Source organism: Alosa sapidissima, unplaced genomic scaffold (assembly GCF_018492685.1).
Source record: "Alosa sapidissima isolate fAloSap1 unplaced genomic scaffold, fAloSap1.pri scaffold_55_ctg1, whole genome shotgun sequence".
Lineage (NCBI taxonomy): Eukaryota > Metazoa > Chordata > Actinopteri > Clupeiformes > Clupeidae > Alosa > Alosa sapidissima.
In genome coordinates this window covers 66,033-82,540 of record NW_024582155.1, presented here as the reverse complement: position 1 = coordinate 82,540, position 16,508 = coordinate 66,033, and positions in this window count along the sequence as shown.

Genomic DNA, 16,508 nt, shown 5'->3' with positions numbered 1-16,508 from the left:
ATTATATTTATATTTCACATCTAGACATGTGAAATGTATGAACTATGCCAAAAAAAGTGAAAGAAATTTGGTTTGATTTTTTCGTACTTTTCAGATTTTCTTAGTTTTCATTTAAGGTCCGTGGTCAGGAAAAAAGACAGATTTTTGAAAAATTTAAAAATCTGTCAATTATTGTCCAAATTATTTTTATTTCACATCTAGACATGTGAAATGTATGAACTATGGCAAAAAAAGTGAAAAAAAAATTGGTCTGATTTTTTCGTACTTTTCCGATTTTTTTAATTTTCGTGGTCAGGATGAGAGAAAGTTTTTTTTTTACAAATTTCAAAATCTGTCAATTATTGTCCAAATTATATTTATATTTCACATCTAGACATGTGAAATGTATGAACTATGCCAAAAAAATTGAAAGAAATTTGGTTTGAATTTTTTCGTACTTTTCAGATTTTCTTAGTTTTCATTTAAGGTCCGTGGTCAGGAAAAAAGACAGATTTTTGAAAAATTTAAAAAATCTGTCAATTATTGTCCAAATTATTTTTATTTCACATCTAGACATGTGAAATGTATGAACTATGGCAAAAAAAGTGAAAAAAAAATTGGTTTGATTTTTTCGTACTTTTCCGATTTTTTTAATTTTCGTGGTCAGGATGAGAGAAAGTTTTTTTTTTACAAATTTCAAAATCTGTCAATTATTGTCCAAATTATATTTATATTTCACATCTAGACATGTGAAATGTATGAACTATGCCAAAAAAATTGAAAGAAATTTGGTTTGATTTTTTCGTACTTTTCAGATTTTCTTAGTTTTCATTTAAGGTCCGTGGTCAGGAAAAAAGACAGATTTTTAAAAAAAATTTAAAAATCTGTCAATTATTGTCCAAATTATTTTTATTTCACATCTAGACATGTGAAATGTATGAACTATGGCAAAAAAAGTGAAAAAAAAATTGGTCTGATTTTTTCGTACTTTTCCGATTTTTTTAATTTTCGTGGTCAGGATGAGAGAAAGTTTTTTTTTTACAAATTTCAAAATCTGTCAATTATTGTCCAAATTATATTTATATTTCACATCTAGACATGTGAAATGTATGAACTATGCCAAAAAAAGTGAAAGAAATTTGGTTTGAATTTTTTCGTACTTTTCAGATTTTCTTAGTTTTCATTTAAGGTCCGTGGTCAGGAAAAAAGACAGATTTTTGAAAAATTTAAAAAATCTGTCAATTATTGTCCAAATTATTTTTATTTCACATCTAGACATGTGAAATGTATGAACTATGGCAAAAAAAGTGAAAAAAAAATTGGTCTGATTTTTTCGTACTTTTCCGATTTTTTTAATTTTCGTGGTCAGGATGAGAGAACGTTTTTTTTTTACAAATTTCAAAATCTGTCAATTATTGTCCAAATTATATTTATATTTCACATCTAGACATGTGAAATGTATGAACTATGCCAAAAAAAGTGAAAGAAATTTGGTTAGATTTTTTCGTACTTTTCAGATTTTCTTAGTTTTCATTTAAGGTCCGTGGTCAGGAAAAAAGACAGATTTTTGAAAAATGTCAAAATCTATCAATTATTGTCCAAATTATTTTTATTTCACATCTAGACATGTGAAATGTATGAACTATGGCAAAAAAAGTGAAAAAAAAATTGGTCTGATTTTTTCGTACTTTTCCGATTTTTTTAATTTTCGTGGTCAGGATGAGAGAAAGTTTTTTTTTTACAAATTTCAAAATCTGTCAATTATTGTCCAAATTATATTTATATTTCACATCTAGACCTGTGAAATGTATGAACTATGCCAAAAAAAGTGAAAGAAATTTGGTTTGATTTTTTCGTACTTTTCAGATTTTCTTAGTTTTCATTTAAGGTCCGTGGTCAGGAAAAAAGACAGATTTTTGAAAAATTTAAAAATCTGTCAATTATTGTCCAAATTATTTTTATTTCACATCTAGACATGTGAAATGTATGAACTATGGCAAAAAAAGTGAAAAAAAAATTGGTCTGATTTTTTCGTACTTTTCCGATTTTTTTAATTTTCGTGGTCAGGATGAGAGAGTTTTTTTTTTACAAATTTCAAAATCTGTCAATTATTGTCCAAATTATATTTATATTTCACATCTAGACATGTGAAATGTATGAACTATGCCAAAAAAAGTGAAAGAAATTTGGTTTGATTTTTTCGTACTTTTCAGATTTTCTTAGTTTTCATTTAAGGTCCGTGGTCAGGAAAAAAGACAGATTTTTGAAAAATGTCAAAATCTATCAATTATTGTCCAAATTATTTTTATTTCACATCTAGACATGTGAAATGTATGAACTATGGCAAAAAAAGTGAAAAAAAAATTGGTCTGATTTTTTCGTACTTTTCCGATTTTTTTAATTTTCGTGGTCAGGATGAGAGAAAGTTTTTTTTTTACAAATTTCAAAATCTGTCAATTATTGTCCAAATTATATTTATATTTCACATCTAGACCTGTGAAATGTATGAACTATGCCAAAAAAAGTGAAAGAAATTTGGTTTGATTTTTTCGTACTTTTCAGATTTTCTTAGTTTTCATTTAAGGTCCGTGGTCAGGAAAAAAGACAGATTTTTGAAAAATTTAAAAATCTGTCAATTATTGTCCAAATTATTTTTATTTCACATCTAGACATGTGAAATGTATGAACTATGGCAAAAAAAGTGAAAAAAAAATTGGTCTGATTTTTTCGTACTTTTCCGATTTTTTTAATTTTCGTGGTCAGGATGAGAGAAAGTTTTTTTTTTACAAATTTCAAAATCTGTCAATTATTGTCCAAATTATATTTATATTTCACATCTAGACATGTGAAATGTATGAACTATGCCAAAAAAAGTGAAAGAAATTTGGTTTGATTTTTTCGTACTTTTCAGATTTTCTTAGTTTTCATTTAAGGTCCGTGGTCAGGAAAAAAGACAGATTTTTGAAAAATTTTAAAAATCTGTCAATTATTGTCCAATTTATTTTTATTTCACATCTAGACATGTGAAATGTATGAACTATGGCAAAAAAAGTGAAAAAAAAATTGGTCTGATTTTTTCGTACTTTTCCGATTTTTTTAATTTTCGTGGTCAGGATGAGAGAAAGTTTTTTTTTTACAAATTTCAAAATCTGTCAATTATTGTCCAAATTATATTTATATTTCACATCTAGACATGTGAAATGTATGAACTATGCCAAAAAAAGTGAAAGAAATTTGGTTTGATTTTTTCGTACTTTTCAGATTTTCTTAGTTTTCATTTAAGGTCCGGGGTCAGGAAAAAAGACAGATTTTTGACAAATTTCAAAATCTGTCAAATATTGTCCAAATTATTTTTTAATTCACGTCTAGACATGTGAAATGCATGAACTATGGCAAAAAAACGTGAAAAAAAATTGGTGTGATTTTTTCGTACTTTTCAGATTTTCTTAGTTTTCACATAAGGTCCGGGGTCAGGAAAAAAGACAGATTTTTGACAAATTTCAAAATCTGTCAAATATTGTCCAAATTATTTTTTAATTCACGTCTAGACATGTGAAATGCATGAACTATGGCAAAAAAACGTGAAAAAAAATTGGTGTGATTTTTTCGTACTTTTCAGAATTTCTTAGTTTTCACATAAGGTCCGGGGTCAGGAAAAAAGACAGATTTTTGACAAATTTCAAAATATGTCAAATATTGTCCAAATTATTTTTTAATTCACGTCTAGACATGTGAAATGCATGAACTATGGGAAAAAAACGTGAAAAAAAATTGGTGTGATTTTTTCGTACTTTTCAGATTTTCTTAGTTTTCACATAAGGTCCGGGGTCAGGAAAAAAGACAGATTTTTGACAAATTTCAAAATCTGTCAAATATTGTCCAAATTATTTTTTAATTCACGTCTAGACATGTGAAATGCATGAACTATGGGAAAAAAAGTGAAAAAAAATTGGTCTGATTTTTTTCATACTTTTCAGATTTTCTTAGTTTTTCGCGGTCAGGATGAGAGACAGATTTTTTAACAAATTTAAAAATCTGTAAGATATTGTCCAAATTATTTTTTATTTCACTTCTAGACATGTGAAATGCATGAACTATGGCAAAAAAAGTGAAAAAAAATTGGTGTGATTTTTTCGTACTTTTCAGATTTTCTTAGTTTTCACATAAGGTCAGGGGTCAGGAAAAAAGACAGATTTTTGACAAATTTCAAAATCTGTCAAATATTGTCCAAATTATTTTTTAATTCACGTCTAGACATGTGAAATGCATGAACTATGACAAAAAAACGTGAAAAAAAATTGGTGTGATTTTTTCGTACTTTTTTCGTACTTTTCAGATTTTCTTAGTTTTCACATAAGGTCCGGGGTCAGGAAAAAAGACAGATTTTTGACAAATTTCAAAATCTGTCAAATATTGTCCAAATTATTTTTTAATTCACGTCTAGACATGTGAAATGCATGAACTATGGCAAAAAAACGTGAAAAAAAATTGGTCTGATTTTTTTCATACTTTTCATATTTTCTTAGTTTTTCGCGGTCAGGATGAGAGACAGATTTTTTAACAAATTTCAAAATCTGTCAAATATTGTCCAAATTATTTTTTAATTCACGTCTAGACATGTGAAATGCATGAACTATGGCAAAAAAACGTGAAAAAAAATTGGTGTGATTTTTTCGTACTTTTCAAATTTTCTTAGTTTTCACATAAGGTCCGGGGCCAGGAAAAAAGACAGATTTTTGACAAATTTCAAAATCTGTCAAATATTGTCCAAATTATTTTTTAATTCACGTCTAGACATGTGAAATGCATGAACTATGGCAAAAAAACGTGAAAAAAAATTGGTGTGATTTTTTCGTACTTTTTTCGTACTTTTCAGATTTTCTTAGTTTTCACATAAGGTCAGGTCAGGTCAGGAAAAAAGACAGATTTTTGACAAATTTCAAAATCTGTCAAATATTGTCCAAATTATTTTTTAATTCACGTCTAGACATGTGAAATGCATGAACTATGGCAAAAAAACGTGAAAAAAAATTGGTCTGATTTTTTTCATACTTTTCAGATTTTCTTAGTTTTTCGCGGTCAGGATGAGAGACAGATTTTTTAACAAATTTAAAAATCTGTAAGATATTGTCCAAATTATTTTTTATTTCACTTCTAGACATGTGAAATGCATGAACTATGGCAAAAAAAGTGAAAAAAAATTGGTGTGATTTTTTCGTACTTTTCAGATTTTCTTAGTTTTCACATAAGGTCCGGGGTCAGGAAAAAAGACAGATTTTTGACAAATTTCAAAATATGTCAAATATTGTCCAAATTATTTTTTAATTCACGTCTAGACATGTGAAATGCATGAACTATGGCAAAAAAACGTGAAAAAAAATTGGTGTGATTTTTTCGTACTTTTCAGATTTTCTTAGTTTTCACATAAGGTCCGGGGTCAGGAAAAAAGACAGATTTTTGACAAATTTCAAAATATGTCAAATATTGTCCAAATTATTTTTTAATTCACGTCTAGACATGTGAAATGCATGAACTATGGCAAAAAAACGTGAAAAAAAATTGGCCTGATTTTTTTCATACTTTTCAGATTTTCTTAGTTTTTCGCGGTCAGGATGAGAGACAGATTTTTTAACAAATTTAAAAATCTGTAAGATATTGTCCAAATTATTTTTTATTTCACTTCTAGACATGTGAAATGCATGAACTATGGGAAAAAAAACGTGAAAAAAAATTGGTGTGATTTTTTCGTACTTTTCAGATTTTCTTAGTTTTCACATAAGGTCCGGGGTCAGGAAAAAAGACAGATTTTTGACAAATTTCAAAATATGTCAAATATTGTCCAAATTATTTTTTAATTCACGTCTAGACATGTGAAATGCATGAACTATGGCAAAAAAACGTGAAAAAAAATTGGCCTGATTTTTTTCATACTTTTCAGATTTTCTTAGTTTTTCGCGGTCAGGATGAGAGACAGATTTTTTAACAAATTTAAAAATCTGTAAGATATTGTCCAAATTATTTTTTATTTCACTTCTAGACATGTGAAATGCATGAACTATGGGAAAAAAAACGTGAAAAAAAATTGGTGTGATTTTTTCGTACTTTTCAGATTTTCTTAGTTTTCACATAAGGTCCGGGGTCAGGAAAAAAGAAAGATTTTTGACAAATTTCAAAATCTGTCAAATATTGTCCAAATTATTTTTTAATTCACGTCTAGACATGTGAAATGCATGAACTATGGCAAAAAAACGTGAAAAAAAATTGGTCTGATTTTTTTCATACTTTTCAGATTTTCTTAGTTTTTCGCGGTCAGGATGAGAGACAGATTTTTTAACAAATTTAAAAATCTGTAAGATATTGTCCAAATTATTTTTTATTTCACTTCTAGACATGTGAAATGCATGAACTATGGGAAAAAAACGTGAAAAAAAATTGGTGTGATTTTTTCGTACTTTTCAGATTTTCTTAGTTTTCACATAAGGTCCGGGGTCAGGAAAAAAGACAGATTTTTGACAAATTTCAAAATCTGTCAAATATTGTCCAAATTATTTTTTAATTCACGTCTAGACATGTGAAATGCATGAACTATGGCAAAATAACGTGAAAAAAAATTGGTGTGATTTTTTCGTACTTTTCAGATTTTCTTAGTTTTCACATAAGGTCCGGGGTCAGGAAAAAAGACAGATTTTTGACAAATTTCAAAATCTGTCAAATATTGTCCAAATTATTTTTTAATTCACGTTTAGACATGTGAAATGCATGAACTATGGCAAAAAAACGTGAAAAAAAATTGGTGTGATTTTTTCGTACTTTTCAGATTTTCTTAGTTTTCACATAAGGTCCGGGGTCAGGAAAAAAGACAGATTTTTTAACAAATTTAAAAATCTGTAAGATATTGTCCAAATTATTTTTTATTTCACTTCTAGACATGTGAAATGCATGAACTATGGCAAAAAAAGTGAAAAAAAATTGGTGTGATTTTTTCGTACTTTTCAGATTTTCTTAGTTTTCACATAAGGTCCGGGGTCAGGAAAAAAGACAGATTTTTGACAAATTTCAAAATCTGTCAAATATTGTCCAAATTATTTTTTAATTCACGTCTAGACATGTGAAATGCATGAACTATGGGAAAAAAAGTGAAAAAAAATTGGTCTGATTTTTTTCATACTTTTCAGATTTTCTTAGTTTTTCGCGGTCAGGATGAGAGACAGATTTTTTAACAAATTTAAAAATCTGTAAGATATTGTCCAAATTATTTTTTATTTCACTTCTAGACATGTGAAATGCATGAACTATGGGAAAAAAAGTGAAAAAAAATTGGTCTGATTTTTTTCGTACTTTTCAGATTTTCTTAGTTTTCACATAAGGTCCGGGGTCAGGAAAAAAGACAGATTTTTGACAAATTTCAAAATCTGTCAAATATTGTCCAAATTATTTTTTAATTCACGTCTAGACATGTGAAATGCATGAACTATGGCAAAAAAACGTGAAAAAAAATTGGTGTGATTTTTTCGTACTTTTCAGAATTTCTTAGTTTTCACATAAAGTCCGGGGTCAGGAAAAAAGACAGATTTTTGACAAATTTCAAAATATGTCAAATATTGTCCAAATTATTTTTTAATTCACGTCTAGACATGTGAAATGCATGAACTATGGGAAAAAAACGTGAAAAAAAATTGGTGTGATTTTTTCGTACTTTTCAGATTTTCTTAGTTTTCACATAAGGTCCGGGGTCAGGAAAAAAGTCAGATTTTTGACAAATTTCAAAATCTGTCAAATATTGTCCAAATTATTTTTTAATTCACGTCTAGACATGTGAAATGCATGAACTATGGGAAAAAAAGTGAAAAAAAATTGGTCTGATTTTTTTCATACTTTTCAGATTTTTTTAGTTTTTCGCGGTCAGGATGAGAGACAGATTTTTTAACAAATTTAAAAATCTGTAAGATATTGTCCAAATTATTTTTTATTTCACTTCTAGACATGTGAAATGCATGAACTATGGGAAAAAAACGTGAAAAAAAATTGGTGTGATTTTTTCGTACTTTTCAGATTTTCTTAGTTTTCACATAAGGTCCGGGGTCAGGAAAAAAGACAGATTTTTGACAAATTTCAAAATCTGTCAAATATTGTCCAAATTATTTTTTAATTCACGTCTAGACATGTGAAATGCATGAACTATGGCAAAATAACGTGAAAAAAAATTGGTGTGATTTTTTCGTACTTTTCAGATTTTCTTAGTTTTCACATAAGGTCCGGGGTCAGGAAAAAAGACAGATTTTTGACAAATTTCAAAATCTGTCAAATATTGTCCAAATTATTTTTTAATTCACGTTTAGACATGTGAAATGCATGAACTATGGCAAAAAAACGTGAAAAAAAATTGGTGTGATTTTTTCGTACTTTTCAGATTTTCTTAGTTTTCACATAAGGTCCGGGGTCAGGAAAAAAGACAGATTTTTTAACAAATTTAAAAATCTGTAAGATATTGTCCAAATTATTTTTTATTTCACTTCTAGACATGTGAAATGCATGAACTATGGCAAAAAAAGTGAAAAAAAATTGGTGTGATTTTTTCGTACTTTTCAGATTTTCTTAGTTTTCACATAAGGTCCGGGGTCAGGAAAAAAGACAGATTTTTGACAAATTTCAAAATCTGTCAAATATTGTCCAAATTATTTTTTAATTCACGTCTAGACATGTGAAATGCATGAACTATGGCAAAAAAACGTGAAAAAAAATTGGTGTGATTTTTTCGTACTTTTTTCGTACTTTTCAGATTTTCTTAGTTTTCACATAAGGTCCGGGGTCAGGAAAAAAGACAGATTTTTGACAAATTTCAAAATCTGTCAAATATTGTCCAAATTATTTTTTAATTCACGTCTAGACATGTGAAATGCATGAACTATGGCAAAAAAACGTGAAAAGAAATTGGTCTGATTTTTTTCATACTTTTCAGATTTTCTTAGTTTTTCGCGGTCAGGATGAGAGACAGATTTTTTAACAAATTTAAAAATCTGTAAGATATTGTCCAAATTATTTTTTATTTCACTTCTAGACATGTGAAATGCATGAACTATGGGAAAAAAACGTGAAAAAAAATTGGTGTGATTTTTTCGTAATTTTCAGATTTTCTTAGTTTTCACAAAAGGTCCGGGGTCAGGAAAAAAGACAGATTTTTGACAAATTTCAAAATCTGTCAAATATTGTCCAAATTATTTTTTAATTCACGTCTAGACATGTGAAATGCATGAACTATGGCAAAAAAACGTGAAAAAAAATTGGTGTGATTTTTTCGTACTTTTCAGATTTTCTTAGTTTTCACATAAGGTCCGGGGTCAGGAAAAAAGACAGATTTTTTAACAAATTTAAAAATCTGTAAGATATTGTCCAAATAATTTTTTATTTCACTTCTAGACATGTGAAATGCATGAACTATGGGAAAAAAAGTGAAAAAAAATTGGTCTGATTTTTTTCATACTTTTCAGATTTTCTTAGTTTTTCGCGGTCAGGATGAGAGACAGATTTTTTAACAAATTTAAAAATCTGTAAGATATTGTCCAAATTATTTTTTATTTCACTTCTAGACATGTGAAATGCATGAACTATGGGAAAAAAAGGGAAAAAAAATTGGTCTGATTTTTTTCGTACTTTTCAGATTTTCTTAGTTTTCACATAAGGTCCGGGGTCAGGAAAAAAGACAGATTTTTGACAAATTTCAAAATCTGTCAAATATTGTCCAAATTATTTTTTAATTCACGTCTAGACATGTGAAATGCATGAACTATGGGAAAAAAAGTGAAAAAAAATTGGTCTGATTTTTTTCATACTTTTCAGATTTTCTTAGTTTTTCGCGGTCAGGATGAGAGACAGATTTTTTAACAAATTTAAAAATCTGTAAGATATTGTCCAAATTATTTTTTATTTCACTTCTAGACATGTGAAATGCATGAACTATGGGAAAAAAAGTGAAAAAAAATTGGTCTGATTTTTTTCGTACTTTTCAGATTTTCTTAGTTTTCACATAAGGTCCGGGGTCAGGAAAAAAGACAGATTTTTGACAAATTTCAAAATCTGTCAAATATTGTCCAAATTATTTTTTAATTCACGTCTAGACATGTGAAATGCATGAACTATGGCAAAAAAACGTGAAAAAAAATTGGTGTGATTTTTTCGTACTTTTTTCGTACTTTTCAGATTTTCTTAGTTTTCACATAAGGTCAGGTCAGGTCAGGAAAAAAGACAGATTTTTGACAAATTTCAAAATCTGTCAAATATTGTCCAAATTATTTTTTAATTCACGTCTAGACATGTGAAATGCATGAACTATGGCAAAAAAACGTGAAAAAAAATTGGTCTGATTTTTTTCATACTTTTCAGATTTTCTTAGTTTTTCGCGGTCAGGATGAGAGACAGATTTTTTAACAAATTTAAAAATCTGTAAGATATTGTCCAAATTATTTTTTATTTCACTTCTAGACATGTGAAATGCATGAACTATGGGAAAAAAACGTGAAAAAAAATTGGTGTGATTTTTTCGTACTTTTCAGATTTTCTTAGTTTTCACATAAGGTCCGGGGTCAGGAAAAAAGACAGATTTTTGACAAATTTCAAAATCTGTCAAATATTGTCCAAATTATTTTTTAATTCACGTCTAGATATGTGAAATGCATGAACTATGGCAAAAAAACGTGAAAAAAAATTGGTGTGATTTTTTCGTACTTTTTTCGTACTTTTCAGATTTTCTTAGTTTTCACATAAGGTCAGGTCAGGTCAGGAAAAAAGACAGATTTTTGACAAATTTCAAAATCTGTCAAATATTGTCCAAATTATTTTTTAATTCACGTCTAGACATGTGAAATGCATGAACTATGGCAAAAAAACGTGAAAAAAAATTGGTCTGATTTTTTTCATACTTTTCAGATTTTCTTAGTTTTTCGCGGTCAGGATGAGAGACAGATTTTTTAACAAATTTAAAAATCTGTAAGATATTGTCCAAATTATTTTTTATTTCACTTCTAGACATGTGAAATGCATGAACTATGGGAAAAAAAGTGAAAAAAAATTGGTGTGATTTTTTCGTACTTTTCAGATTTTCTTAGTTTTCACATAAGGTCCGGGGTCAGGAAAAAAGACAGATTTTTGACAAATTTCAAAATATGTCAAATATTGTCCAAATTATTTTTTAATTCACGTCTAGACATGTGAAATGCATGAACTATGGCAAAAAAACGTGAAAAAAAATTGGTGTGATTTTTTCGTACTTTTTTCGTACTTTTCAGATTTTCTTAGTTTTCACATAAGGTCAGGTCAGGTCAGGAAAAAAGACAGATTTTTGACAAATTTCAAAATCTGTCAAATATTGTCCAAATTATTTTTTAATTCACGTCTAGACATGTGAAATGCATGAACTATGGCAAAAAAACGTGAAAAAAAATTGGTCTGATTTTTTTCATACTTTTCAGATTTTCTTAGTTTTTCGCGGTCAGGATGAGAGACAGATTTTTTAACAAATTTAAAAATCTGTAAGATATTGTCCAAATTATTTTTTATTTCACTTCTAGACATGTGAAATGCATGAACTATGGGAAAAAAACGTGAAAAAAAATTGGTGTGATTTTTTCGTACTTTTCAGATTTTCTTAGTTTTCACATAAGGTCCGGGGTCAGGAAAAAAGACAGATTTTTGACAAATTTCAAAATCTGTCAAATATTGTCCAAATTATTTTTTAATTCACGTCTAGACATGTGAAATGCATGAACTATGGCAAAAAAACGTGAAAAAAAATTGGTGTGATTTTTTCGTACTTTTTTCGTACTTTTCAGATTTTCTTAGTTTTCACATAAGGTCAGGTCAGGTCAGGAAAAAAGACAGATTTTTGACAAATTTCAAAATCTGTCAAATATTGTCCAAATTATTTTTTAATTCACGTCTAGACATGTGAAATGCATGAACTATGGCAAAAAAACGTGAAAAAAAATTGGTCTGATTTTTTTCATACTTTTCAGATTTTCTTAGTTTTTCGCGGTCAGGATGAGAGACAGATTTTTTAACAAATTTAAAAATCTGTAAGATATTGTCCAAATTATTTTTTATTTCACTTCTAGACATGTGAAATGCATGAACTATGGGAAAAAAACGTGAAAAAAAATTGGTGTGATTTTTTCGTACTTTTCAGATTTTCTTAGTTTTCACATAAGGTCCGGGGTCAGGAAAAAAGACAGATTTTTGACAAATTTCAAAATCTGTCAAATATTGTCCAAATTATTTTTTAATTCACGTCTAGATATGTGAAATGCATGAACTATGGCAAAAAAACGTGAAAAAAAATTGGTGTGATTTTTTCGTACTTTTTTCGTACTTTTCAGATTTTCTTAGTTTTCACATAAGGTCAGGTCAGGTCAGGAAAAAAGACAGATTTTTGACAAATTTCAAAATCTGTCAAATATTGTCCAAATTATTTTTTAATTCACGTCTAGACATGTGAAATGCATGAACTATGGCAAAAAAACGTGAAAAAAAATTGGTCTGATTTTTTTCATACTTTTCAGATTTTCTTAGTTTTTCGCGGTCAGGATGAGAGACAGATTTTTTAACAAATTTAAAAATCTGTAAGATATTGTCCAAATTATTTTTTATTTCACTTCTAGACATGTGAAATGCATGAACTATGGGAAAAAAACGTGAAAAAAAATTGGTGTGATTTTTTCGTACTTTTCAGATTTTCTTAGTTTTCACATAAGGTCCGGGGTCAGGAAAAAAGACAGATTTTTGACAAATTTCAAAATCTGTCAAATATTGTCCAAATTATTTTTTAATTCACGTCTAGATATGTGAAATGCATGAACTATGGCAAAAAAACGTGAAAAAAAATTGGTGTGATTTTTTCGTACTTTTTTCGTACTTTTCAGATTTTCTTAGTTTTCACATAAGGTCAGGTCAGGTCAGGAAAAAAGACAGATTTTTGACAAATTTCAAAATCTGTCAAATATTGTCCAAATTATTTTTTAATTCACGTCTAGACATGTGAAATGCATGAACTATGGCAAAAAAACGTGAAAAAAAATTGGTCTGATTTTTTTCATACTTTTCAGATTTTCTTAGTTTTTCGCGGTCAGGATGAGAGACAGATTTTTTAACAAATTTAAAAATCTGTAAGATATTGTCCAAATTATTTTTTATTTCACTTCTAGACATGTGAAATGCATGAACTATGGGAAAAAAAGTGAAAAAAAATTGGTGTGATTTTTTCGTACTTTTCAGATTTTCTTAGTTTTCACATAAGGTCCGGGGTCAGGAAAAAAGACAGATTTTTGACAAATTTCAAAATATGTCAAATATTGTCCAAATTATTTTTTAATTCATGTCTAGACATGTGAAATGCATGAACTATGGCAAAAAAACGTGAAAAAAAATTGGTGTGATTTTTTCGTACTTTTTTCGTACTTTTCAGATTTTCTTAGTTTTCACATAAGGTCAGGTCAGGTCAGGAAAAAAGACAGATTTTTGACAAATTTCAAAATCTGTCAAATATTGTCCAAATTATTTTTTAATTCACGTCTAGACATGTGAAATGCATGAACTATGGCAAAAAAAACGTGAAAAAAAATTGGTCTGATTTTTTTCATACTTTTCAGATTTTCTTAGTTTTTCGCGGTCAGGATGAGAGACAGATTTTTTAACAAATTTAAAAATCTGTAAGATATTGTCCAAATTATTTTTTATTTCACTTCTAGACATGTGAAATGCATGAACTATGGGAAAAAAACGTGAAAAAAAATTGGTGTGATTTTTTCGTACTTTTCAGATTTTCTTAGTTTTCACATAAGGTCCGGGGTCAGGAAAAAAGACAGATTTTTGACAAATTTCAAAATCTGTCAAATATTGTCCAAATTATTTTTTAATTCACGTCTAGACATGTGAAATGCATGAACTATGGCAAAAAAACGTGAAAAAAAATTGGTGTGATTTTTTCGTACTTTTCAGATTTTCTTAGTTTTCACATAAGGTCCGGGGTCAGGAAAAAAGACAGATTTTTTAACAAATTTAAAAATCTGTAAGATATTGTCCAAATTATTTTTTATTTCACTTCTAGACATGTGAAATGCATGAACTATGGCAAAAAAAGTGAAAAAAAATTGGTGTGATTATTTCGTACTTTTCAGATTTTCTTAGTTTTCACATAAGGTCCGGGGTCAGGAAAAAAGACAGATTTTTGACAAATTTCAAAATCTGTCAAATATTGTCCAAATTATTTTTTAATTCACGTCTAGACATGTGAAATGCATGAACTATGGCAAAAAAACGTGAAAAAAAATTGGTGTGATTTTTTCGTACTTTTTTCGTACTTTTCAGATTTTCTTAGTTTTCACATAAGGTCAGGTCAGGTCAGGAAAAAAGACAGATTTTTGACAAATTTCAAAATCTGTCAAATATTGTCCAAATTATTTTTTAATTCACGTCTAGACATGTGAAATGCATGAACTATGGCAAAAAAAAGTGAAAAAAAATTGGTGTGATTTTTTCGTACTTTTCAGATTTTCTTAGTTTTCACATAAGGTCCGGGGTCAGGAAAAAAGACAGATTTTTGACAAATTTCAAAATCTGTCAAATATTGTCCAAATTATTTTTTAATTCACGTCTAGACATGTGAAATGCATGAACTATGGGAAAAAAAGTGAAAAAAAATTGGTCTGATTTTTTTCATACTTTTCAGATTTTCTTAGTTTTTCGCGGTCAGGATGAGAGACAGATTTTTTAACAAATTTAAAAATCTGTAAGATATTGTCCAAATTATTTTTTATTTCACTTCTAGACATGTGAAATGCATGAACTATGGGAAAAAAACGTGAAAAAAAATTGGTGTGATTTTTTCGTACTTTTCAGATTTTCTTAGTTTTCACATAAGGTCCGGGGTCAGGAAAAAAGACAGATTTTTGACAAATTTCAAAATCTGTCAAATATTGTCCAAATTATTTTTTAATTCACGTCTAGACATGTGAAATGCATGAACTATGGCAAAAAAACGTGAAAAAAAATTGGTCTGATTTTTTTCATACTTTTCAGATTTTCTTAGTTTTTCGCGGTCAGGATGAGAGACAGATTTTTTAACAAATTTAAAAATCTGTAAGATATTGTCCAAATTATTTTTTATTTCACTTCTAGACATGTGAAATGCATGAACTATGGGAAAAAAACGTGAAAAAAAATTGGTGTGATTTTTTCGTACTTTTCAGATTTTCTTAGTTTTCACATAAGGTCCGGGGTCAGGAAAAAAGACAGATTTTTTAACAAATTTAAAAATCTGTAAGATATTGTCCAAATTATTTTTTAATTCACTTCTAGACATGTGAAATGCATGAACTATGGCAAAAAAAGTGAAAAAAAATTGGTGTGATTTTTTCGTACTTTTCAGATTTTCTTAGTTTTCACATAAGGTCCGGGGTCAGGAAAAAAGACAGATTTTTGACAAATTTCAAAATATGTCAAATATTGTCCAAATTATTTTTTAATTCACGTCTAGACATGTGAAATGCATGAACTATGGCAAAAAAACGTGAAAAAAAATTGGTGTGATTTTTTCGTACTTTTTTCGTACTTTTCAGATTTTCTTAGTTTTCACATAAGGTCAGGTCAGGTCAGGAAAAAAGACAGATTTTTGACAAATTTCAAAATCTGTCAAATATTGTCCAAATTATTTTTTAATTCACGTCTAGACATGTGAAATGCATGAACTATGGCAAAAAAACGTGAAAAAAAATTGGTCTGATTTTTTTCATACTTTTCAGATTTTCTTAGTTTTTCGCGGTCAGGATGAGAGACAGATTTTTTAACAAATTTAAAAATCTGTAAGATATTGTCCAAATTATTTTTTATTTCACTTCTAGACATGTGAAATGCATGAACTATGGGAAAAAAACGTGAAAAAAAATTGGTGTGATTTTTTCGTACTTTTTTCGTACTTTTCAGATTTTCTTAGTTTTCACATAAGGTCAGGTCAGGTCAGGAAAAAAGACAGATTTTTGACAAATTTCAAAATCTGTCAAATATTGTCCAAATTATTTTTTAATTCACGTCTAGACATGTGAAATGCATGAACTATGGCAAAAAAACGTGAAAAAAAATTGGTGTGATTTTTTCGTACTTTTCAGATTTTCTTAGTTTTCACATAAGGTCCGGGGTCAGGAAAAAAGACAGATTTTTGACAAATTTCAAAATCTGTCAAATATTGTCCAAATTATTTTTTAATTCACGTCTAGACATGTGAAATGCATGAACTATGGCAAAAAAACGTGAAAAAAAATTGGTGTGATTTTTTCGTACTTTTTTCGTACTTTTCAGATTTTCTTAGTTTTCACATAAGGTCCGGGGTCAGGAAAAAAGACAGATTTTTGACAAATTTCAAAATCTGTCAAATATTGTCCAAATTATTTTTTAATTCACGTCTAGACATGTGAAATGCATGAACTATGGCAAAAAAAAGTGAAAAAAAATTGGTCTGATTTTTTTCATACTTTTCAGATTTTCTT